Here is a 25,434-nt window from a genome sequence, read left to right on the forward strand (position 1 = left end):
CACGCCAAAGACACCCCCGCTTCTCCGAGGAGGAGCTCAGGGTCATGGTCGAGGAAATCATCCTGGTAGAGCCACAGCTATTTGGATCACAGGTACAGCACACATCAATAGCCAGGAAGATGGAGCTATGGCAAAGAATAGTCGACAGGGTCAACGCTGTGGGACAGCACCCAAGAAATAGGGAGGACATCAGTAAGAGGTGGAACGACCTACGGGGGAAGGTGCGTTCCACGGTATCCAGGCACCACATCGCAGTACAGCGGACTGGCGGCGGACCCCCACCTTCTCCCCCACAACTAACAACATGGGAGGAGCAAGTCTTGTCCATCTTGCATCCTGAGGGCCTCGCAGGAGTCGTTGGAGGAACGGATACTGGTAAGTCAAATTTCAACTATCATATCCCCCACCCTACCTGCATGCTATCACACACCCCCACCCTCACACCCTCCCCTATCACTCCAAATCCTCACCTATCTACCCATGACACCAACCACCTATCCCAACCCCAAAACCTGCATGACCTAACTAAGCATGGATACCCATCACTAAAGCATGCCCACTGCACAGACCCACAACACCCCCCAACTATCACATCACAAGCCCCCACACAGGAATGCCTGCACTGGGGTACACGCACACCCAAACATTGCACATCATGAAACACACACATGCAATAATAATGTACTCATACCCCCGCAGGAACCCGAAGGAACGTCACCACACCAGAGGGTCCAGACAACACCACTCCACCCCCAGAAGAGGCCCACAGTGACGACAGCAGCTCTGCCCCACTGGATCTTGATGACCAGCCCGGACCATCGTGGGCCTCAGGACAGTCAGTTCCCCTTGCCCAGCCACAGCCCAACATCGAACTGCCACCCTCTGGGAACACCAGCACCGCACCCACCCAGCGGGCCCAAACCTCCCTACCCAGGACAGGTCAATCAGCGGTGTGTCCACCACTACAGGGCACCCAGGTGAACCCAACACCCCAACAACAACAGGGACCTGGGGGCAGTGGTATTGGGCACACGATCCAGGGGACGGAGGCACAGGAACACAGGGGAACTGGCAGGGCTGCTGTGCGACAGAGGGAGGACAGGCCAAGGGAACCTACTCTCAACGAGGCCCTCTCCTCCATCATGGGAGCATACCACCACTCCCAGGAGACGATGGCAACGGTACTGGCCAAGTTCCAGGAGACCCTGCGTCTGCAGGAGGAACAGTATTTGGGGTTCAGGGAGGAGCTCAGGACCATCGGCTCCGCCCTGGGCACCATTGTAGGGGTGCTGATGGACATTCAAAAGACCTTGAGGGACACCGTTGCACTCCAAGGGGCCCCTGACACTAGCCAGGACGATGAAATGCCCACCACCTCCGCCGGCGCTAGTGGACAGGAGGCACTGCCACAGGACCAACACACCAGCACCCCATCCTCTGCAGACGGACCACCACCACGCAAGCGGGCCCTGAGATCCAGGAACAGGACAGAGCAAGATGGCAAGACCCCCGCCAGGAAATAAGAACCCTGAACGTCCTCCCACTGTCCCACTTTGTTACCCTGTCCAAATCGGAACTGCCCCAGCTCCACTTCCAATGGCCAGATGTGCAATGTACCTGTGAGACTAATAGACTGGACTCCGCCATGGACATTCCTCCACCATCACCCATCCCCATTTCACAACCCCCCTTCATTGTTATGCACTTAAATAAACACCCTTGAAACACTAATAAAACTGGAGTCAGTCAATGATTGTGAACTTTGTATTGTCAATTACAGTGTTAAAAAAGGTTACCCATTGGAAGGCCAACATACCAATGTCACACATCACAAGCCTTTCAAGGGTGCAAGCTGTTGACACGTAGGTTACCACAATAGTGAAACTGAAATGGAAGGGGACAACTCAGTTAACAAATAGGGAGTGAAATGTAGGTACAGGATAGAGGTAGACGTGTGAAAGTTAATAATATGTTAAACATGAAAATGTACTCACCTGTGTCTCACTGAAAATATTGCTGTATGACTGACTCCCTGTTGTCGTTTTCATCTTCATCAGCTTCCTCCTCATCACTGTCCACAGGCTCCCCAGGCTCCCCCGCTGCAACAACACCGTCATCTGGATCATCCTCCTGCAGAAAAGGCGCCTGCCGTCACAATGCTAAGTTATGGAGCATGGAGCAGGCGATGATGATGTAGCACACCTTCTTCGGTGAGTAGAATAGGGATCCACCAGTCATATGGAGGCACCTGAACCTGGCCTTCAGGAGGCCGAAGGTCCGCTCGATCACCCTCCTAGTCCGCCCATGGGCCTCATTGTACCGTTCCTCTGCCCTGGTCCTGGGATTCCTCACTGGGGTCAATAGCCATGACAGGTTGCGGTAACCAGAGTCCCCCAATAGCCATACACGGTGCCTCTGGAGTTGACCCATCATATCAGGGATGCTGCTATTCCGCAGGATGTAGGCATCATGCGCAGAGCCAGGGAACATAGCATTTACCTGCGAGATGTACTGGTCTGCCAAACAGACCATCTGGACATTCATGGAATGATAACTCTTCCTGTTCCTGTACACCTGTTCATTCCTGCGGGGGGACCAGAGCTACATGGGTCCCATCAATGGCACCTAAGACGTTGGGGATATGTCCAAGGGCATAGAAATCACCTTTCACTGTAGCCAAATCCTCCACCTCAGGGAAAATGATGGATCTCCTTACGTGTTTCAGCAGTGCAGACAACACTCTGGGCAAGACGTTGGAAAACATAGGCTGGGACATCCCTGATGCCATGGCCACTGTTGTCTGAAAAGACCCATTTGCAAGGAAATGCAGCACTGACAGCACCTGCACGTCAGGGGGGATTCCAGTCGGATGGCGGATTGATGACATCAGGTCTGGCTCCGACTGGGTACATAGTTCCTGGATTGTGGCACGGTCAAACCGGTAGGTGACGATGACATGTCGCTCTTCCATTGTCAACAGGTCCACCAGCGGTCGATACACCGGCGGATTCCGCCATCTTCCAATATGTCCCAACTGACGGTGCCTAAGAAGGACAACAGCGAAGAAACTGTCAGCATTCCTCCAGGTATGTACCCACAGTCACACACAAGACTACAACAGACAATTAACCCATTCGGGAAAGGTTTTGAGTGTAGGCCTCGGTATGTGTGACGCAGTAGTAATTGAAGCCATGTGGGCCCCTGAAATGGCAGCTGCCTGACCTCTAAACTGGGACAATGGGATTGTGGGGTAACTGCGCTGGCGTTGGACACCGTCGCGGTAGGCGGTCGTAGAGCGCGGCACAATGCTGCATTGGTTAACATTGGACCCTATGGGTCCCAGGATCCAATGAACAGGTGCGCTGGCGGTGATGATGCGCCCCGCCGCGGACGTCACCGCCGCGGACATCACCACCATTTTCTATCTCTTCAATCACTAGATACCTGGCCTTCGACAGGAGAGGGCCTACACTGCTAGTGCTGCTGTGACCTCGGTCTGGAAGCGACGATGGCTGCTGCGTCTGGGGAAAAGGGCCCCTGCCTTCACTGCACAGGAGTTGGAGAAACTTGTGGATGGGGTCCTCCCCCAGTACACGCTACTCTACGGTCCTCCAGACCAACAGGTTAGTACACAGGGAGCACGTTGTATGGGCTAGGCTTAGGTGGAGAGGGCTTGGTGGATGAGGGAAGGGGGCAGAGTACATAGAACAGTTATGCATGGGGATGAATGGGCCACAGGGATAGAGTTGGGAGGGGGCCAATCACAACGACGGTGCAGTAGGTAATGACTGTCCTCTTTCCTTGTGCATGTCATGTAGGTCAGTGTCCACCAGAAGAGGGACCTTTGGCGTGCCATCGCCAAGGAAGTCCGGACCCTGGGGGCCCACCAGAGACGGGGCACCCACTGCCGTAAGAGATGGGAGGACATTCGCCGCTGCAGCAAGAAGACGGCGGAGGCTCAGCTGGGGATGGCCTCCCAACGAGGGAGGGGTGCCAGTTGCACCATGACCCCCCTGATGTTCCGGATCCTGGCAGTGGCCTACCCGGAGTTGGATGGGCGCTTAAGGACATCACAGCAGACACAAGGGGGTGAGTACTACCTCATCATATGGACTTTGCGTGCAGTGGAGGTGTCTGGGTGGGGGTGGTGGGTTGTGGGTGTCCCTAGGCCAGGGCGAGTTAGGTAGGCAAGGCCCCTCTGTTATGTAGGCTATGTGGCACTCTACCCCAGCTCAAAACAGAGGTAAGTTGATGTATAGTTGCCCCTTTGCCATCCATGTGGGCAGATTACTACCATTGCCATGTAGGCCATATCCCAGAAATAGCATGTGCAGAGGTCAGGAGCACGGCGTAATGCATGGGGCTGCTGCGTCTGTTTTGTCCGCCAACGGTAGCGGTATGCCATGCACTAAAACTTTCTTTCTTCTGTCTCCCCCCTTTTCCTGCTCTCCCTGTCCTTTTGTACATCAGCATCAACAGGCAGTGGTACAGTGGCACCGGAGCACGAGGGAGCTGCATCCCACATGGCCATGGAGGGCCACACCACAGACTCTGAATTCACCAGTGGGACGGAGGGTGAGGGGAGCTTCACGTCGGCCACCAGATCACCAACCAGCGACACGGACTCGTCCACCGATGGGAGCTCCCCTGTGGTGGCAGCACCATCTGTGCGCCCCACTTCTACAGGTACAGCCGCCACCTCCCCTACCAGCACCGCCCTCCCAGCAGCCCCTCAGCGTGTGTCCCGTGCCTGCTCACCCAGGAGGGTGGGCATCACCTTCGCCCCAGGCACCTCAGGTCCTGCCCCAGTCACCCCTGCTGCCCTCAGGGGGAGGAGGCCATTGACCTCCTCAGGTCACTCACTGTTGGGCAGTCTACTATTGTGAATTCCATCCAGGGTATAGAACGAGAGTTGAAACACAGTAATGCATTCCGGGAAGGCATTCATTCTGGTCAGGCTGTCCTTCAGCGAACCCTGCAATCTCTGGCTTCAGCACTGATGGCAGCCATTGTCCCTTTGTCCAGCCTCCCCCCTCCAACGTCCTCCACCCTGACCCAATCCCCTGTACCCCAGCCCATCCCAAGCACACCTACAGACCAGCAGGCACACAAGTCAACACCCAAAAGTAGCTCAAGCAAACATAGGCACCACACACACCACAGGCACTCACACAAGCATCACACCCATACAGACACACCAACATCCACTGTCTCCACTGTGTCCCCCTCCTCCTCTTCTCCCTCCTCCCTCCCAGTCTCGTCTACACACACACCTGCATGCACCACATCTACAGGCACTAGGACTCGCACCAGAACACCCAGCACCACAAGCCGCTCACCTGCACTTACCACCTCCACTGCCATTTACACGTCCCCTGTGTCCTCTCCCAGTGTTTCTGTGACGCCCCCTCCCAAAGTAGACAAACACCGGCAATCACTCACCCAACATCCATCCACCTCACGACAGCCTCCAGTACCTGCACCCAAAACACCTAAAGTGACACCTCCTACAACCACCTCCTCTACCTCCACTCCCAGACCCCCTCCAACTACCCATCCCAGTGTCCGTCAGAAACTGTCCCTCTGTCAAATTGACCTGTTTGCCCCCACCCCCCCTCCAGTTCATCAGTCCCGTCGTAGCGCCTCAGCCAAAAAGCCTCCAGTACCAGTGGTGAGTGTTCCAGGTTTTTGGAGTGCACCGTCCACCAGGGCAGGCAGTAGGACCCGGAGCCAAGGCACTGTCAGCCCACCCCCTGTAAAGGCACCGAAATTGGAGAGTGGACGACGGGACCGTGTCAAGACTCCTGGTGGGACAACAAGTGAAATGGGATTGAAGGCGATTGGTGAGTCAGCTGTAACTCCAAAGAAGGTGGGGAAGGTTCCGAGGAAGTCTGCCCAGCCTGTTGTGAGTGTCACGGCTGAGAAGTGCGCCATCATTTCCGGCAGTCCAGACACAACCGCCAGCACCGTTGTTACTGGTCCAGAGACCACCGCCAGAGTAATTGCCCAGGAGGGCCCAAGTATCGTTACTGGTCAGGAGACCACCGCCAGAGTCAGTGCCCAGGAGGGCCCGAGTATCGTTACTGGTCAGGAGACCACTGCCAGAGTCAGTGCCCAGGAGGGCCCAAGTATCGTTACTGGTCAGGAGACCACCACCAGAGTCAGTGCCCAGGAGGGCCCGAGTATCGTCACTGGTCAGGAGACCACCGCCAGAGTCAGTGCCCAGGTGGGCCCCAGTATCGTCACTGGTCAGGAGACCACCGCAAGAGTCAGTGCCCAGGAGTGTACGAGTATCGTCACTGGTCAGGAGACCACCGCCAGAGTCAGTGCCCAGGAGGGCCCCAGTATCGTTACTGGTCAGGAGACCACCGCCAGAGTCAGTGCCCAGGAGGGCCCGAGTCTCGTCACTGGTCAGGAGACCACCGCCAGAGTCAGTGCCCAGGTGGGCCCCAGTATCGTCATTGGTCAGGAGATCACTGCAAGAGTCAGTGCCCAGGAGGGCCCAAGTATCGTCACTGGTCAGGAGACCACCGCCGGAGTCAGTGCCCAGGAGGGACCAGGATCCCACAGCCCCGCTGGGCGATGATGGAACGTCATGCCACACCCCAATGTCCAGTGTGGAGTTCGTCATGCCACACACCAATGTCCAGTGTGGAGTTCGTCCTGCCACACACCAATGTCAGTATCTGAACCGCCATCTCAGGCTACCGCTGAACAGTCCATAGCCAGCCATGGCAAAGCACCGCTGAACAGTCCATAGCCAGCCATGTCAAAGCACCGCTGAACAAGGCCAAGACCGCCATGGTGAAGACCGCTGAACAGTCCATAGCCAGCCATGGCAAAGCACCACTGAACAGTCCATAGCCAGCCATGTCAAAGCACCGCTGAACAAGGGCAAGACCGCCATGGTGAAGACCGCTGAAAAGTCCATAGCCAGCCATGGCAAAGCACCGCTGAACAAGGGCAAGACCGCCATGGTGAAGACCGCTGAACAGTCCATAGCCAGCCACGGCAAAGCACCGCTGAACAGTCCATAGCCAGCCATGGCAAAGCACCGCTGAACAAGGGCAAGACTGCCATGGTGAAGACCGCTGATCAGGGCAAACACTGTGTAGGTATGAATAGGCCGCCACATCAGGCATCCTTCTCCCATGTGCAGCTGGGACAGTGACAGGACAGGAACTTTCACGGGGAGACTCATCCAGTCTGGCCACCAGTCCCACCCAGTACCAGTTGAGAACTGCATCTGCTTGCGTCAATGTGGCTTTGCACTCCCCAGGATGGTCCAGTGGGCAACCCACCCACTGTAAAGACTTGAGAGACTGTGGCTTTGCACTCCCCAGGATGGCACAGTGGGCAAGCCACCCACTGTAGAGACTTGAGAGACTGTGGCTTTGCACTCCCCAGGATGGTCCAGTGGGCAACCCACCCACTGTAAAGACTTGAGAGACTGTGGCTTTGCACTCCCCAGGATGGCACAGTGGGCAAGCCACCCACTGTATAGACTTGAGAGACTGTGGCTTTGCACTACCCAGGATACATCATTGGGCATGGAGCCCCGTCGTGGATCTGGCTTTGCAGTCATGTGGCTGAGGTGCCCCCCCTTCCCTTCCCCCTGAGGTGTCTGTAGTGTTTCAATCTGATGCCCCGGCAGTGTTCTCTCGGATTTTGGTCAGGTATCTATTGTGTCGTAGATGCAGTACTCACCAGTATGTTCTGCGCCTACGTCGCTGTTGTTCGTACAGGAGCAGAAAGACAAGGGCAGGGAGTATTTGGAGTTCCGGCTCCATGGAGCCGTCGTTCCTCGTGGAGTGTGTTGAGGTGAGCGTTTTCCCATAGCAAAGGCTGTTTCCGCCGTGTTTTTATCCACGGTGAATCCGCCCCGGAAAAGGTGGCGGATTGGTGTGTTGTAATAGTGTGGGCGGTACTTTGTCTCCTGCCTGTCTGTTGGCGGTGACCGCCACGCTGTTTGTTTGTACCGCCATGGCGGGCGAAGTGTTAAAGTGGCTGTCTTTGTTGGCAGTTACCGCCAGGGTCGTAATTCCCTTTTTGTGTCCACCGGCCTGTTTGCGGTATTACCCCACCTTTTACACCGTCCGCCAGGGTTGTAATGACCACCTAAGTCTCTCCACTCTATGACACTCTGAGCCACTGCAGTTTACCACACTCTATGACAATCTACTTTACTTTGCAATACATCACTCTATAACAATGTAGCCCACCCTACTCTACAACAATCCTCATTCCACTCTGCAACACTGCACTGTACAAAACTCTCCTCTACTTTACTCTGACAGTCCATTTGATGACACTCTACTCCACTCTATGCCACTCTACTCTATAACACTCTACTCCACTCTGTCAGTCTATGACACTCCATTCAATAACACTCCATTAGATGACACATCACTTGACAGCACTCCACTGTATGATACTCAACTGAATGACACTACACTTTATAATACTCAACTGTACTTTGTGACACACCACTCCGCTGTATGCCACTAAACTCTAGAAACATTTACTCCAATGTTTGCCCCTCTACTCTATGTCATTGAACTCCACTCTGACACTCCACTCTATGACACACTACTCTAGGACATAGCACTCTGATACTACACTCTTGGAAACCCTCCTCCACTGTACTATAGGACACTCCACTCAACGACACTCAACTCTACAACACTCTACTCTATTCAATACCACTCTCCTACACTCCACTCAATGACACTTCATGAAACTCCACTGTACGACATTACCCTCTGACACTCCACTCTGTGCTACTGCACTGTACTGTACGATATATCACTCCTCTCTATGCCACTCTATGACACTCTTCTTGACAACACTCCACTCCAAGACACTTCACACCAAGACACTCCACTGTACTACAGTACACTGTACGACACTCCATTATATGCCACTACACTGTACTGTATGACATGCCACTCCACTCTATGCCACTGCACTCTAGAACCCTCTACTCCAGGACACACTACTCTATTGTATGCCCTTCCACTCTCACTACTCTATTCCACTGTGTGACACTTTATAACACTCCCTTCTACCACACTCCCCTCCACTCTACATTACTCTGTACAATGACACTCTACTCTAAGAAACTCTACTCAACTCTTTACCACTCTACAACACTCTACTTGATGAAACTCAGTTTAACACCATTCCACCCAACAATACTCCACTCAACAGCACTTCACTCAAAAACACTCCACTCTATGATTTGAAACACACTTTCATAAAAAAGAAAACATCATTGAAATTCAATGAAAAAAGCAAATATTAAGGAAAAGTTAAAGATAGGAAAACTTCATTATTTTTTATACAAACCCAACTTAAACTACACAAACATTAGAAATTATAAAGTTATAGTTGTAATTTAGTTATAATTTCTGCACCGATCGACACGTACCTTAACTAATGCACCTCCGTACACAGTGTTGTCAAAATGCTAGCCACACTACGTTAATTATAACTCAACTCTACCATGTACACTCTTCTAAGAATTGATGTATTTTGAGATGTTATGAGTCTTGTTGTAAGTGCTATAATTCAATATGCTATAAGTAATCTCACATAAAAGGGTATAAGCAGTGCATAGGGAAGAGTTATAGTTAATGGTGTGGGTAGGAAGCTGGCCTGGTTTGTAGTGGGTACCTTGGGTACTTACTCCTTATACCAGGTCCAATTCCCCTATTAGTGAAGTAGTAGTGTTCTAGCAGCTTAGGCTGATAGATGTAGCTATAGCAGAGCAGCTTAGGCTGAACTAGGAGACATGCAAAGCTCCTGCAATACCAGTTATAGTTACACAGTACTTATACACAGGTAAAGACAATACTCAGTGTTACCCAAAATAAAGGTATTTATTTGGGTGCCACAGTACCAAAAATATCTTAGAGACAATACTCCTTCTGGAGGTAAGTATTATACACAATGAATACACTAGACACCAAAATTAGACAAGTAATTAGTCGTAGGATAGTGCAAACAATAGGAAATGCTGTAGAATGCAATGAGAGAAAATAGGTCTAGGGGCAACACAAATCATATACTAAGAAAGTGGAATGCAAATCACGAATTCCCTCCTAGACAAGTGTAGTGTGTGCAGAATCATTGGGAGAGTAAGAATACAGTAAGGTAAGTAAATTACCCCACCCCAGAGCCCAAAAAAGCAGGAGTAAAGTACTGCAAGTTTCCTTAGGACACACTACATCTTGTGATATGGATTATTGCAGTAACTGACCAAATTTGCAAACAACAACTGCTAGATTCCTGGACCTGAATACCTTCAAAAGAAGGGGACCAAGTCCAGAAGTCGAAAGAAGTTCCAGGAAGGACAGAAGCCCCTGCCAACCCAGAAGAGGGTGCATAAGAAGAGTCCCCGGTGAGTCAAAGACTGCAGGAATGCACCCTAGGAAGATGCCAGCGGGTTCCTGCATGATGCAAAAGATGTCCCACGACATGAAGATGGATGCAGTGTTGGAAGTCGCCAACAAGCCTTGGTTACGCAAATATGTGTTTTGTGTCAAAATGGTGCTGGCTGGATCCAGGAGGGTCCTGGGGCCACAACTCTGTGTGAGGAGGAAGAGGATGCTCTCAGCACTTTAGAGAGCCCTCAGGATGCCAGACAGCACCCACAGGAGTCCCAGTACATGGGGACAAAGGAGGTGCAAAACGTGGTTGGTACAGCACAACAAAGGGAGGTTCCACGCCGCCGGAGAACAACTCAGCGAGTTGAGCGTCGCAGGATGGAGTGCAGGGGACCTGGCCCAGGCTGTGCACAAAGGAATTTTGCAATTAGTGCACAGAGGCCTCAGGAGGTGAAGAAGATGCAGCACACAGGGGTACTGTCGCTCTCAGAGAAGGCAAGGTCTTATCTCCTCCAAATTGAGTCAGCAGGACCTCAAGATAGTCTATGTTGATGGGTTCCATCCTCTGTGTCCCTAGGAGCATGCTCGTCACTGTAGGAGGAGTCCAAGGGTACTGGTCGTCATCTTGGAAGGTGCCTGCGTGAGCAGGGGAGTGACTCCGTCACCCCACAGGAGATTTCTTCGGTCCTTCTGGTGCAGGATGAAGACAGGGAGTCCCCAGAGCGTTCACACCATGGAAACTTTTGCAGTTGCTGGCTGGAGCTGAAGTTGCAGAAGAAAAGAATCCCTTGTGGATACTTTGTTGCTGTTACAGTGGTTCCTGGAGCAGGCTGCGGTTGATCCGAGGTCAGAGGATAAAGAAGTAGGTGCAGAGGATTCCTGCTGGAAACTTGCAAGTAGAATCTGAAGAGAACCCACAGGAGAGACCCCAAAAGCCCTGAGAGAGGGATTGGCTACCTTATCAGGAGGGGTCTCTGACATCACCTGCTGGCACTGGTGTAGGAAAGTACCCATCTTGCCTGGCATGTTACCCCCATTTTTCACTGTATATATGTTGTTTTAGTTGTATGTGTCACTGGGACCCTGGTAACCCAGGGCCCCAGTGCTCATAAGTGTGCCTGTATGTGTTACCTGTGTAGTGACTAACTGTCTCACTGAGGCTCTGCTGATCAGAACCTCAGTGGTTATGCTCTCTCATTTCTTTCCAAATTGTCACTGACAGGCTAGTGACCATTTTTACCAATTCACATTGGCTTACTGGAACACCCTTATAATCCCCTAGTATATGGTACTGAGGTACCCAGGGTATTGGGGTTCCAGGAGATCCCTATGGGCTGCAGCATTTCTTTTGCCACCCATAGGGAGCTCTGACAATTCTTACACAGGCCTGCCACTGCAGCCTGAGTGAAATAACGTCCACGTTATTTCACAGCCATTTTACACTGCACTTAAGTAACTTATAAGTCACCTATATGTCTAACCTTTACCTGGTAAAGGTTAGGTGCAAAGTTACTTAGTGTGAGGGCACCCTGGCACTAGCCAAGGTGCCCCCACATTGTTCAGAGCCAATTCACTGAACTTTGTGAGTGCGGGGACACCATTACACGCGTGCACTACATATAGGTCACTACCTATATGTAGCTTCACCATGGTAACTCCGAATATGGCCATGTAACATGTCTATGATCATGGAATTGCCCCCTCTATGCCATCCTGGCATTGTTGGTACAATTCCATGATCCCAGTGGTCTGTAGCACAGACCCTGGTACTGCCAAACTGCCCTTCCTGGGGTTTCTCTGCAGCTGCTGCTGCTGCCAACCCCTCAGACAGGCATCTGCCCTCCTGGGGTCCAGCCAGGCCTGGCCCAGGATGGCAGAACAAAGAACTTCCTCTGAGAGAGGGTGTAACACCCTCTCCCTTTGGAAAATGGTGTGAAGGCAGGGGAGGAGTAGCCTCCCCCAGCCTCTGGAAATGCTTTGTTGGGCACAGAGGTGCCCAATTCTGCATAAGCCAGTCTACACCGGTTCAGGGACCCCTTAGCCCCTGCTCTGGCGCGAAACTGGACAAAGGAAAGGGGAGTGACCACTCCCCTGACCTGCACCTCCCCTGGGAGGTGTCCAGAGCTCCTCCAGTGTGCTCCAGACCTCTGCCATCTTGGAAACAGAGGTGCTGCTGGCACACTGGACTGCTCTGAGTGGCCAGTGCCACCAGGTGACGTCAGAGACTCCTTGTGATAGGCTCCTTCAGGTGTTAGTAGCCTTTCCTCTCTCCTAGGTAGCCAAACCCTCTTTTCTGGCTATTTAGGGTCTCTGTCTCTGGGGAAACTTTAGATAACGAATGCATGAGCTCAGCCGAGTTCCTCTGCATCTCCCTCTTCACCTTCTGATAAGGAATCGACCGCTGACCGCGCTGGAAGCCTGCAAACCTGCAACATAGTAGCAAAGACGACTACTGCAACTCTGTAACGCTGATCCTGCCGCCTTCTCGACTGTTTTCCTGCTTGTGCATGCTGTGGGGGTAGCCTGCCTCCTCTCTGCACCAGAAGCTCCGAAGAAATCTCCCGTGGGTCGACGGAATCTTCCCCCTGCAACCGCAGGCACCAAAAAGCTGCATCTCCGGTCCCTTGGGTCTCCTCTCAGCACGACGAGCGAGGTCCCTCGAATCCAGCGACACCGTCCAAGTGACCCCCACAGTCCAGTGACTCTTCAGCCCAAGTTTGGTGGAGGTAAGTCCTTGCCTCACCTCGCTGGGCTGCATTGCTGGGAACCGCGACTTTGCAAGCTTCTCCGGCCCCTGTGCACTTCCGGCGGAAATCCTGTGTGCACAGCCAAGCCTGGGTCCACGGCACTCTAACCTGCATTGCACGACTTTCTAAGTTGGTCTCCGGCGACGTGGGACTCCTTTGTGCAACTTCGGCGAGCACCGTTTCACGCATCCTCGTAGTGCCTGTTTCTGGCACTTCTCCGGGTGCTACCTGCTTCAGTGAGGGCTCTTTGTCTTGCTCGACGTCCCCTCTCTCTGCAGGTCCAATTTGCGACCTTCTGGTCCCTCCTGGGCCCCAGCAGCGTCCAAAAACGCCAAACGCACGATTTGCGTGTAGCAAGGCTTGTTGGCGTCCATCCGGCGGGAAAACACTTCTGCACGACTCTCCAAGGCGTGGGGGATCCATCCTCCAAAGGGGAAGTCTCTAGCCCTTGTCGTTCCTGCAGTATTCACAGTTCTTCAGCCTAGAAAGAGCTTCTTTGCACCAACCGCTGGCATTTCTTGGGCATCTGCCCACCTCCGAGCTGCTTGTGACTTTTGGACTTGGTCCCCTTGTTCCACAGGTACCCTCAGTCAGGAATCCATCGTGGTTGCATTGCTGATTTGTGTTTTCCTTGCATTTTCCCTCTAACACGACTATTTTGTCCTTAGGGGAGCTTTGGTGCACTTTGCACTCACTTTTCAGGGTCTTGGGGTGGGTTATTTTGCTAACTCTCACTATTTTCTAATAGTCCCAGCGACCCTCTACAAGGTCACATAGGTTTGGGGTCCATTCGTGGTTCGCATTCCACTTCTGGAGTATATGGTTTGTGTTGCCCCTATCCCTATGTTTCCCCATTGCATCCTATTGTAACTATACATTGTTTGCACTGTTTTCTAAGACTATACTGCATATTTTTGCTATTGTGTATATATATCTTGTGTATATTTCCTATCCTCTCACTGAGGGTACACTCTAAGATACTTTGGCATATTGTCATAAAAATAAAGTACCTTTATTTTTAGTATAACTGTGTATTGTGTTTTCTTATGATATTGTGCATATGACACTAAGTGGTACTGTAGTAGCTTCACACGTCTCCTAGTTCAGCCTGAGCTGCTTTGCTAAGCTACCATTATCTATCAGCCTAAGCTGCTAGACACCCTATACACTAATAAGGGATAACTGGGCCTGGTGCAAGGTGCAAGTACCCCTTGGTACTCACAACAAGCCAGTCCAGCCTCCTACATTGGTTGTGCAGTGGTGGGATAAGTGCTTTGAGACTACTTACCACTCTTGTCATTGTACTTTTCATAAGAGAAAAATATACAAAACAAGGTCAGTGTATATACACATAGCCAAAAAGTTTTGCATTTCCTCTTTTCACTCTTTTCTAAGTGCTGAAAAGTACTTCTAAACTTTCAAAAAGTTCTTAAAAGTTTAAAAAGTTTTTTTTCTGTCTTTCCAAAAAGTTCTGAAAACTTTTTTCTCTTTGTCTATCACTTTAACTCTCTCTAAAAAATGTCTGGCACAGGCCAAAAAGTTGAACTGTCCAAACTTGCATATGATCACCTTAGCTGGAAAGGTGCAAGGAGTCTCTGCATAGAGAGAGGTTTGAGTGTAGGGAAGAATCCTTCCTTAGAACTGTTAATTAATATGCTTAGAGTACAGGATAAGGCCATAAGTGCCCAATCTGTAGAAAAAGTAGCTAATGGTTCTCAATCTGATCCAGGGACTCCCCCAGGAAAAGGTTCTGGAAAGAAAATTCTCAGCCTGCCCATTACTAGACAGTCTAGCATAGTTGGTACAGAGGTTGAATCACATCATACTGATGATGTGCTCTCACATTATACTGGTAGCCAAGCTGTTAGGGTGCCCTCTGTAAGGGACAGGTCTCCTTCTGTTCATTCCCATCATACCTCTGTATCTAGAAATGTCCCTCCCACCCACCCTGATGACAGATTGTTGGAAAGGGAGCTCAATAGATTGAGAGTGGAGCAAACCAGACTGAAGCTCAAGAAGCAACAGCTGGATTTGGATAGACAGTCTTTAGAAATAGAGAGGGAAAGACAGAAAATGGGTTTAGATACCCATGGTGGCAGCAGCAGTATTCCCCATAGTCATCCTGCAAAAGAGCATGATTCCAGGAATCTGCATAAGATAGTTCCCCCTTACAAGGAGGGGGATGACATTAACAAGTGGTTTGCTGCACTTGAGAGGGCCTGTGCTGTACAGGATGTCCCTCAAAGGCAGTGGGCTGCTATCCTATGGCTATCATTTACTGGAAAAGGTAGGGATAGGCTCCTTACTGTAAAAGAAAATGATGCTAACAATTTCCAAGTTCTTAAGAATGCACTCCTGGATGGTTATGGCTTAACCACTGAACAGTACAGGATCAAGTTCAGAGATACCAAAAAGGAGTCTTCACAAGACTGGGTTGATTTCATTGACCAGGCAGTGAAGGCCTTGGAGGGGTGGTTACATGGCAGTAAAGTTACTGATTATGACAGCCTGTATAACTTAATCCTGAGAGAGCATATTCTTAATAATTGTGTGTCTGATTTGTTGCACCAGTACTTGGTGGACTCTGATCTGACCTCTCCCCAAGAATTGGGAAAGAAGGCAGACAAATGGGTCAGAACAAGAGTGAACAGAAAAGTTCATACAGGGGGTGACAAAGATGGCAACAAAAAGAAGGATGGTAAGTCTTCTGACAAGGGTGGGGACAAATCTAAAAATGAGTCTTCATCAGGCCCACAAAAACACTCTGGTGGGGGTGGTGGGCCCAAACCCTCCTCTAATCAGAACAAGGAAAAGAAACCATGGTGCTATTTATGTAAGATAAAAGGCCATTGGACAACAGATCCCAGTTGTCCAAAGAAAGGCACCACAGCTCCTACCACTACAACCCCTACTGCTACACCTAGTGTCCCTACTAATAGCAGTGGTGGTGGGAGCAAACCTACTAATAGCCAATCCAAGGGAGTAGCTGGGCTCACTTTTGGTAATTTAGTTGGGGTTGGTCTGATTAGGGAGACCACAGAGGCTACTTTAGTCTCTGAAGGGGCTATTGACTTAGCCACTTTGGTTGCTTGCCCCCATAACTTGGAGAAGTACAAGCAACTAACCCTAATAAATGGTGTTGAGGTCCAGGCCTACAGGGACACAGGTGCCAGTGTCACAATGGTGATTGAGAAACTGGTGCACCCTGAACAACACATACTTGGACACCAGTACCAAGTAACCGATGCTCACAACATAACACAAAGCCACCCCATGGCTGTTGTAAATCTCAACTGGGGGGGGGTATCTGGTCCAAAGAAAGTTGTGGTAGCTTCAGATTTACCTGTAGACTGTCTATTAGGGAACGATTTGGAGACATCAGCTTGGTCAGATGTGGAGTTGGAGGCCCATGCAGCAATGCTGGGCATCCCAGGGCATATTTTTGCTTTGACAAGGGCTCAGGCCAAAAGGCAAAAAGGACAGGGAAGCTTGGATCCTGGAACAATGGACCAAGTGCTCCCTAAAGCTAGGGCTAGTAGAAGCAAACCACTTCCTACTATCCCTCCCTCTACAGTGGATTCTACTTCTGAGGAAGAAGAATTCCCTCCCTGTGCAGAACCTACACCAGAGGAGCTGGAAGCAGACACTGCTGAGCTTTTGGGTGAAGGGGGGCCTGCCAGAGAGGAGCTGAGTGTGGCACAGCAAACCTGTCCCACATTAGAGGGTCTCAGACAGCAAGCTGTCAAACAGGCTAATGGGGATGTCAGTGACTCACACAGAGTTTACTGGGAGGACAACCTCTTGTACACTGAGCATAGGGATCCTAAACCTGGAGCTGCCAGGAGATTAGTGATTCCTCAGGAGTACAGAAAGTTCCTCCTAACACTGGCACATGACATTCCCTTAGCTGGGCACCTGGGTCAAATGAAAACTTGGGACAGATTGGTACCACTGTTTCATTGGCCTAGGATGTCAGAGGACACAAAAGAATTTTGTAAGTCCTGTGAAACCTGTCAAGCCAGTGGCAAGACAGGTGGCACTCCAAAGGCACCCCTTATCCCACTGCCTGTGGTTGGGGTTCCCTTTGAAAGGGTAGGGGTTGACATAGTTGGCCCCCTTGACCCTCCTACTGCTTCAGGCAATAGGTTTATCTTAGTGGTAGTGGACCATGCCACAAGGTATCCTGAAGCAATTCCTTTAAGGACCACTACAGCTCCTGCAGTGGCAAAGGCCCTCCTGGGAATATTTTCCAGGGTGGGCTTCCCAAAGGAAGTAGTATCAGACAGAGGAAGCAATTTCATGTCTGCATACTTAAAGGCCATGTGGAAGGAGTGTGGTGTAACTTACAAGTTCACAACACCCTATCATCCACAAACAAATGGACTGGTGGAGAGATTTAATAAAACTCTCAAAGGCATGATTATGGGACTCCCTGAAAAACTCCGCAGGAGATGGGATATCCTTCTACCATGCCTCCTTTTTGCCTACAGGGAGGTACCCCAGAAAGGAGTGGGCTTCAGCCCCTTTGAACTTCTTTTTGGACACCCTGTTAGGGGTCCACTCACACTTGTAAAGGAGGGTTGGGAACAACCTTTAAAAGCTCCTAAGCAGGATATTGTGGATTATGTACTTGGCCTCAGATCAAGGATGGCTGAGTACATGAAAAAGGCCAGTAAAAACCTTCAGGCCAGCCAAGAGCTCCAGAAGCAATGGCATGATCAGAAGGCTGTTTTGGTTCAGTACCAACCAGGGCAGAAAGTGTGGGTCTTGGAGCCTGTGGCCCCAAGAGCACTCCAAGATAAATGGAGTGGTCCACACACAATTGTTGAAAAGAAGGGTGAAGTCACCTACTTGGTTGACTTAGGCACTGCCAGGAGTCCCCTTAGGGTGCTCCATGTCAACCGCCTGAAACCCTACTATGACAGGGCTGATCTCACCCTGCTCATGGCAACAGATGAGGGACAGGAAGAAGACAGTGATCCTCTACCTGACCTCTTCTCTTCCACAGAACAAGATGCTCTTGTGGAAGGGGTAGTTTTGGCTGATTGTCTTACTGCTGAGCAGAAAGATAATTGCATAAATCTCCTAGGACAATTTTCAGAACTCTTCTCCATTGTGCCAGGCACCACTTCTTGGTGTGAGCACACTATAGATACTGGAGACAGTTTACCTGTCAAAAGTAAGATCTATAGGCAGCCTGACCATGTCAGGGACTGCATAAAGCAAGAAGTTCAGAAGATGTTGGAACTAGGAGTGGTTGAGCACTCTGACAGTCCATGGGCTTCTCCTGTGGTACTGGTACCAAAACCCAATTCTAAAGATGGAAAGAAGGAAATGAGGTTTTGTGTAGACTATAGAGGTCTCAACTTGGTAACCAAAACAGATGCTCACCCTATACCCAGGGCAGATGAGCTAATAGATACACTGGCATCTGCCAAGTATCTAAGCACTTTTGATTTGACTGCAGGGTATTGGCAGATCAAAATGTCAGAAGATGCTAAACCTAAGACTGCATTTTCTACCATTGGAGGACATTACCAGTTTACTGTAATGCCTTTTGGTTTGAAAAATGCACCTGCCACTTTTCAGAGGTTGGTGAACACAGTCCTGCAAGGGCTGGAAGCTTTCAGTGCAGCATATTTGGATGATATAGCTGTCTTTAGCTCCAGCTGGGATGATCACCTGGTCCACCTTTGGAAAGTTTTGGAGGCCCTGCAAAAGGCAGGCCTCACTATCAAGGCTTCAAAGTGCCAGATAGGGCAGGGTAAGGTGGTTTATCTGGGACACCTTGTTGGTGGGGAACAGATTGCACCACTTCAGGGGAAAATCCAAACTATTATTGATTGGATTCCCCCTACCACTCAGACTCAGGTGAGAGCCTTCCTAGGCCTCACTGGGTATTACAGGAGGTTCATTAAGAACTATGGCTCCATTGCAGCCCCTCTTAATGACCTCACATCCAAGAAAATGCCTAAAAAGCTATTATGGACAGCAAACTGTCAGAAAGCTTTTGAGGAGCTGAAGCAGGCCATGTGCTCTGCACCTGTCCTAAAAAGCCCTTGTTACTCTAAAAAATTCTATGTCCAAACTGATGCATCTGAATTAGGAGTAGGGGCAGTCCTATCACAACTTAATTCTGAGGGCCAGGATCAACCTGTTGCTTTTATTAGTAGAAGGTTGACCCCTAGAGAAAAGCGTTGGTCTGCCATTGAGAGGGAGGCCTTTGCTGTGGTCTGGGCTCTGAAGAAGTTGAGGCCATACCTGTTTGGCACTCACTTCATTGTTCAGACAGACCACAAACCTCTACTTTGGCTAAAACAAATGAAAGGTGAAAATCCTAAATTGTTGAGGTGGTCCATATCCCTACAGGGAATGGACTATACAGTGGAACATAGACCTGGGAGTAGCCACTCCAATGCAGATGGACTCTCCAGATATTTCCACTTAGACAATGAAGACTCATCAGGTAATGGCTAGTCTTATTGTCCTTCGTTTGGGGGGGGGTTGTGTAGGAAAGTACCATCTTGCCTGGCATGTTACCCCCATTTTTCACTGTATATATGTTGTTTTAGTTGTATGTGTCACTGGGACCCTGGTAACCCAGGGCCCCAGTGCTCATAAGTGTGCCTGTATGTGTTACCTGTGTAGTGACTAACTGTCTCACTGAGGCTCTGCTGATCAGAACCTCAGTGGTTATGCTCTCTCATTTCTTTCCAAATTGTCACTGACAGGCTAGTGACCATTTTTACCAATTCACATTGGCTTACTGGAACACCCTTATAATCCCCTAGTATATGGTACTGAGGTACCCAGGGTATTGGGGTTCCAGGAGATCCCTATGGGCTGCAGCATTTCTTTTGCCACCCATAGGGAGCTCTGACAATTCTTACACAGGCCTGCCACTGCAGCCTGAGTGAAATAACGTCCACGTTATTTCACAGCCATTTTACACTGCACTTAAGTAACTTATAAGTCACCTATATGTCTAACCTTTACCTGGTAAAGGTTAGGTGCAAAGTTACTTAGTGTGAGGGCACCCTGGCACTAGCCAAGGTGCCCCCACATTGTTCAGAGCCAATTCACTGAACTTTGTGAGTGCGGGGACACCATTACACGCGTGCACTACATATAGGTCACTACCTATATGTAGCTTCACCATGGTAACTCCGAATATGGCCATGTAACATGTCTATGATCATGGAATTGCCCCCTCTATGCCATCCTGGCATTGTTGGTACAATTCCATGATCCCAGTGGTCTGTAGCACAGACCCTGGTACTGCCAAACTGCCCTTCCTGGGGTTTCTCTGCAGCTGCTGCTGCTGCCAACCCCTCAGACAGGCATCTGCCCTCCTGGGGTCCAGCCAGGCCTGGCCCAGGATGGCAGAACAAAGAACTTCCTCTGAGAGAGGGTGTAACACCCTCTCCCTTTGGAAAATGGTGTGAAGGCAGGGGAGGAGTAGCCTCCCCCAGCCTCTGGAAATGCTTTGTTGGGCACAGAGGTGCCCAATTCTGCATAAGCCAGTCTACACCGGTTCAGGGACCCCTTAGCCCCTGCTCTGGCGCGAAACTGGACAAAGGAAAGGGGAGTGACCACTCCCCTGACCTGCACCTCCCCTGGGAGGTGTCCAGAGCTCCTCCAGTGTGCTCCAGACCTCTGCCATCTTGGAAACAGAGGTGCTGCTGGCACACTGGACTGCTCTGAGTGGCCAGTGCCACCAGGTGACGTCAGAGACTCCTTGTGATAGGCTCCTTCAGGTGTTAGTAGCCTTTCCTCTCTCCTAGGTAGCCAAACCCTCTTTTCTGGCTATTTAGGGTCTCTGTCTCTGGGGAAACTTTAGATAACGAATGCATGAGCTCAGCCGAGTTCCTCTGCATCTCCCTCTTCACCTTCTGATAAGGAATCGACCGCTGACCGCGCTGGAAGCCTGCAAACCTGCAACATAGTAGCAAAGACGACTACTGCAACTCTGTAACGCTGATCCTGCCGCCTTCTCGACTGTTTTCCTGCTTGTGCATGCTGTGGGGGTAGCCTGCCTCCTCTCTGCACCAGAAGCTCTGAAGAAATCTCCCGTGGGTCGACGGAATCTTCCCCCTGCAACCGCAGGCACCAAAAAGCTGCATCTCCGGTCCCTTGGGTCTCCTCTCAGCACGACGAGCGAGGTCCCTCGAATCCAGCGACACCGTCCAAGTGACCCCCACAGTCCAGTGACTCTTCAGCCCAAGTTTGGTGGAGGTAAGTCCTTGCCTCACCTCGCTGGGCTGCATTGCTGGGAACCGCGACTTTGCAAGCTTCTCCGGCCCCTGTGCACTTCCGGCGGAAATCCTGTGTGCACAGCCAAGCCTGGGTCCACGGCACTCTAACCTGCATTGCACGACTTTCTAAGTTGGTCTCCGGCGACGTGGGACTCCTTTGTGCAACTTCGGCGAGCACCGTTTCACGCATCCTCGTAGTGCCTGTTTCTGGCACTTCTCCGGGTGCTACCTGCTTCAGTGAGGGCTCTTTGTCTTGCTCGACGTCCCCTCTCTCTGCAGGTCCAATTTGCGACCTTCTGGTCCCTCCTGGGCCCCAGCAGCGTCCAAAAACGCCAAACGCACGATTTGCGTGTAGCAAGGCTTGTTGGCGTCCATCCGGCGGGAAAACACTTCTGCACGACTCTCCAAGGCGTGGGGGATCCATCCTCCAAAGGGGAAGTCTCTAGCCCTTGTCGTTCCTGCAGTATTCACAGTTCTTCAGCCTAGAAAGAGCTTCTTTGCACCAACCGCTGGCATTTCTTGGGCATCTGCCCACCTCCGAGCTGCTTGTGACTTTTGGACTTGGTCCCCTTGTTCCACAGGTACCCTCAGTCAGGAATCCATCGTGGTTGCATTGCTGATTTGTGTTTTCCTTGCATTTTCCCTCTAACACGACTATTTTGTCCTTAGGGGAGCTTTGGTGCACTTTGCACTCACTTTTCAGGGTCTTGGGGTGGGTTATTTTGCTAACTCTCACTATTTTCTAATAGTCCCAGCGACCCTCTACAAGGTCACATAGGTTTGGGGTCCATTCGTGGTTCGCATTCCACTTCTGGAGTATATGGTTTGTGTTGCCCCTATCCCTATGTTTCCCCATTGCATCCTATTGTAACTATACATTGTTTGCACTGTTTTCTAAGACTATACTGCATATTTTTGCTATTGTGTATATATATCTTGTGTATATTTCCTATCCTCTCACTGAGGGTACACTCTAAGATACTTTGGCATATTGTCATAAAAATAAAGTACCTTTATTTTTAGTATAACTGTGTATTGTGTTTTCTTATGATATTGTGCATATGACACTAAGTGGTACTGTAGTAGCTTCACACGTCTCCTAGTTCAGCCTGAGCTGCTTTGCTAAGCTACCATTATCTATCAGCCTAAGCTGCTAGACACCCTATACACTAATAAGGGATAACTGGGCCTGGTGCAAGGTGCAAGTACCCCTTGGTACTCACAACAAGCCAGTCCAGCCTCCTACAACTGGCCACTCAGAGCCCTCCAGAGTGCCCCCACACCTTGCAAAGCAAGAAGGCTGAAGTCTGGGACACACTGGAGGAGCTCTGGACACCACCCCTAGGGTGGTGATAGACAGGGGAGTGGTTACTTCCCTTTCCTTTGTTCAGTTTCGTGCCAGAGCAGGGGCCAAGGGGTCCCTGAACTTGTGTAGACTGGCTTGTGCAAGGAGTGCACCATCTGTGCCCTTCAAAGCATTTACAGAGGCTGGGGGAGGCTACCCCTCCCTAGCCTGTAACACCTATTTCCAAAGAGAGAGGGTGTAACACCCTGCTCTCAGAGGAAATGCTTTGTTCTGCCTTCCTGGGACTGAGTTGCTCAGACCACAGGAGGGCAGAACCCTGTCTGTGAGGTGGGTGGCAGCAGCAGTTGCTGCAGTGCAAGCCTGAGAGAGCTAGTTTGGCAGTACTGGGGGGCCATGGTGGAGCCCCCCAGGATGCATGGAATTGGATCCCCCATACCAGATGTGGAATGGGGGAAAATTCCATGATCTTAGACATGTTACATGGCCATATTTGGTGTTACCATTATGAAGCTACATATGGGTATTGACCTATATGTAGTGCACGCATCTAATGGCGTTCCGCACTCACAAGGTCCCGGGAAATGGCCCTGAACTATGTGGGGGCACCTTTGCTAGTGCAAGGGTGCCCTCACACTTAGTGACTTTGCACCTAACCTTCAGCAAGTGAAGGTTAGACATATAGGTGACTTACAAGTTACTTAAGTGCAGTGCAAATTGCTGTGAAATAATGTGTGCGTTATTTCACGCAGGCTGCAATGGCAGGCCTGTGCAAGGGTTTTTCTGAGCTCCCTATGGGTGGCAAAAGAAATGCTGCAGCCCATATGGTTCTCCTGGAACCCCAATGCCCTGGGTAACTAGGTACCATATACTAGGGACTTATAAGGGGGGTCCAGTGTGCCAATTGAAATTGGGAAATGAAGTCACTAGCCTACAGTGACAAATTTAAAAGCAAAGAGAGCGTAAGCACTGAGGTTCTGATTAGCAGAGCCTCAGTGACACAGTCAAGCACTATACAGACACACACATTAGGCTATAAACTATGAGCACTGGGGTCCTGACCAGCAGGATCCCAGTGAGACAGGCAAAAACAAACTGATACAGGTAAAAATGGGGGTAATATTCCAAGGAAGATGGTACTTTCCTACTGTGTGTCGCTACTGAGTTGACTGCCCCAGGAAATAAAGGTTCCTGGGGAGTCTTAAAGGCTTTGAAGTGAGGCTCCATGCACCCTCCCCTAGTTAAGATTATTGGCCCAGGAGGGTGGGGTCCCTGGGGCCTTTATGAGGCTAGTGGAGGTAGTCCCACACCCCCCTAAATTTTATAGTCAGTAAGGAAATGTGGTCCCTGGGGCATCCAAGAGGAGAGGGAAGGGTGCCTCCTGCTCCCCTCCCCAAAATTAATCACACTACCAACCCCCAGGCCCTGGTTTGCTCATAAAATGAGCAGTGGCCCACATTTCTATTGGAATGGAACTGTAGAACCCTGCTCCCTTTTGACCTGGGGGTCCCGACACCAGGCCTAGGGTGATCTTGAATCTCCCTTACCTTCTGTTACCTCTACCCACACCTAAACGCTACAGTTTTCCTTACCACCCTTCCCCTCTATCACCCGCAAATCCTAAATTCACCCTAACCTCCCTTTACATCTACCTGTACATTAACCCTCTATTTTTTAAATAAATATAAAAATAGGTTATTTTTAATAAATAGAATATAAATACTTACCTGCGTGGTAAAGTTCAACATGGTGAAGGATGTATGATAAAGTTAAAACCTGTATTGCGTACTTACCTGCGTGGTAAAGATTGCTTGGTAAAGGTCCTGCATGGTAAAGGCTATGTGGTAAAGACTCCTCTTTGCAAGATATTTTCTGCAAACACAAGTTTCCTCCAGATGAAAAGAATGCCAAATCATATAAGGTAATATTAAGCACAATTTGCTAATTTCTTTTAACACGAATTTCATGAATATCAAGAATTTCGTCTGTGTAACACTAGCCTAGTTGTGAAGCCTGTGTTATTTCAGTTACATTCTATGTTCATGCATTCACCCAGACTGAGTTCAGTTATAATCAGTTGACTTTCTACTGTTTCTCATGGTTACCCAATAGAAAGCCACATAAGAAGGTCTGGCTGTCAATGACATTACTGCCTAAAACCTTCCTTGGTATAGGGCTGGGAATTTCTATAAACTAGCCATTCCCAGTTAGAGAGGGTCAACAGTTGTACCTGTAAAAATTGTGGGTAGAAGTGTCCCAAGTTTTGCAAGTTAATTCTCACTCTGATTCTCAAAGAATTAATTAAAGCAGTACTTCACAAATTTTTTAGAGCATTGACTGACTGTTTAGTATGATAAACTTTCACCTAGCTTTAATAGACATGAGGCGGGCAATTTAAAAAAAAAATACTGTCCGGTAGTGCATTGTCATTTACAGACAGCACACTTTCCATTGAAATGTTAACTAAATTTACACAGACATACAGTTTTACTGATAAAACTATATTGCACACAAATGATAATGTGTGGAAATCAAGTTTAAGTGAATAATATTTCTGCATCACCAAGTAGTGTCTTGATTTGTTCTGATCCTAATAAAGTCGTTGTTTTTATCGCTCTTCAGAATTACAAAAAAACAACGTGCCTCATTTTTGCTTTCTTAACTTCTGAATGTGTACAGTGCATTTGCAGGTACGTCCCACAGCCTTTGATTCCACAGTTAATGTACGCTAGCAAGATTGT

General features: G+C 49.9%; 1 long non-coding RNA gene across 2 annotated transcripts in view; it reads left to right on the forward strand.

The window, feature by feature from the left end:
- LOC138267562 (uncharacterized) overlaps positions 1-25,434 on the forward strand; it is a 425,442-nt gene that overhangs the window by 398,925 nt on the left and 1,083 nt on the right. The window lies entirely within an intron of this gene.

This window comes from Pleurodeles waltl, chromosome 12, assembly GCF_031143425.1.
Source record: "Pleurodeles waltl isolate 20211129_DDA chromosome 12, aPleWal1.hap1.20221129, whole genome shotgun sequence".
Taxonomy (NCBI): Eukaryota; Metazoa; Chordata; class Amphibia; order Caudata; family Salamandridae; genus Pleurodeles; species Pleurodeles waltl.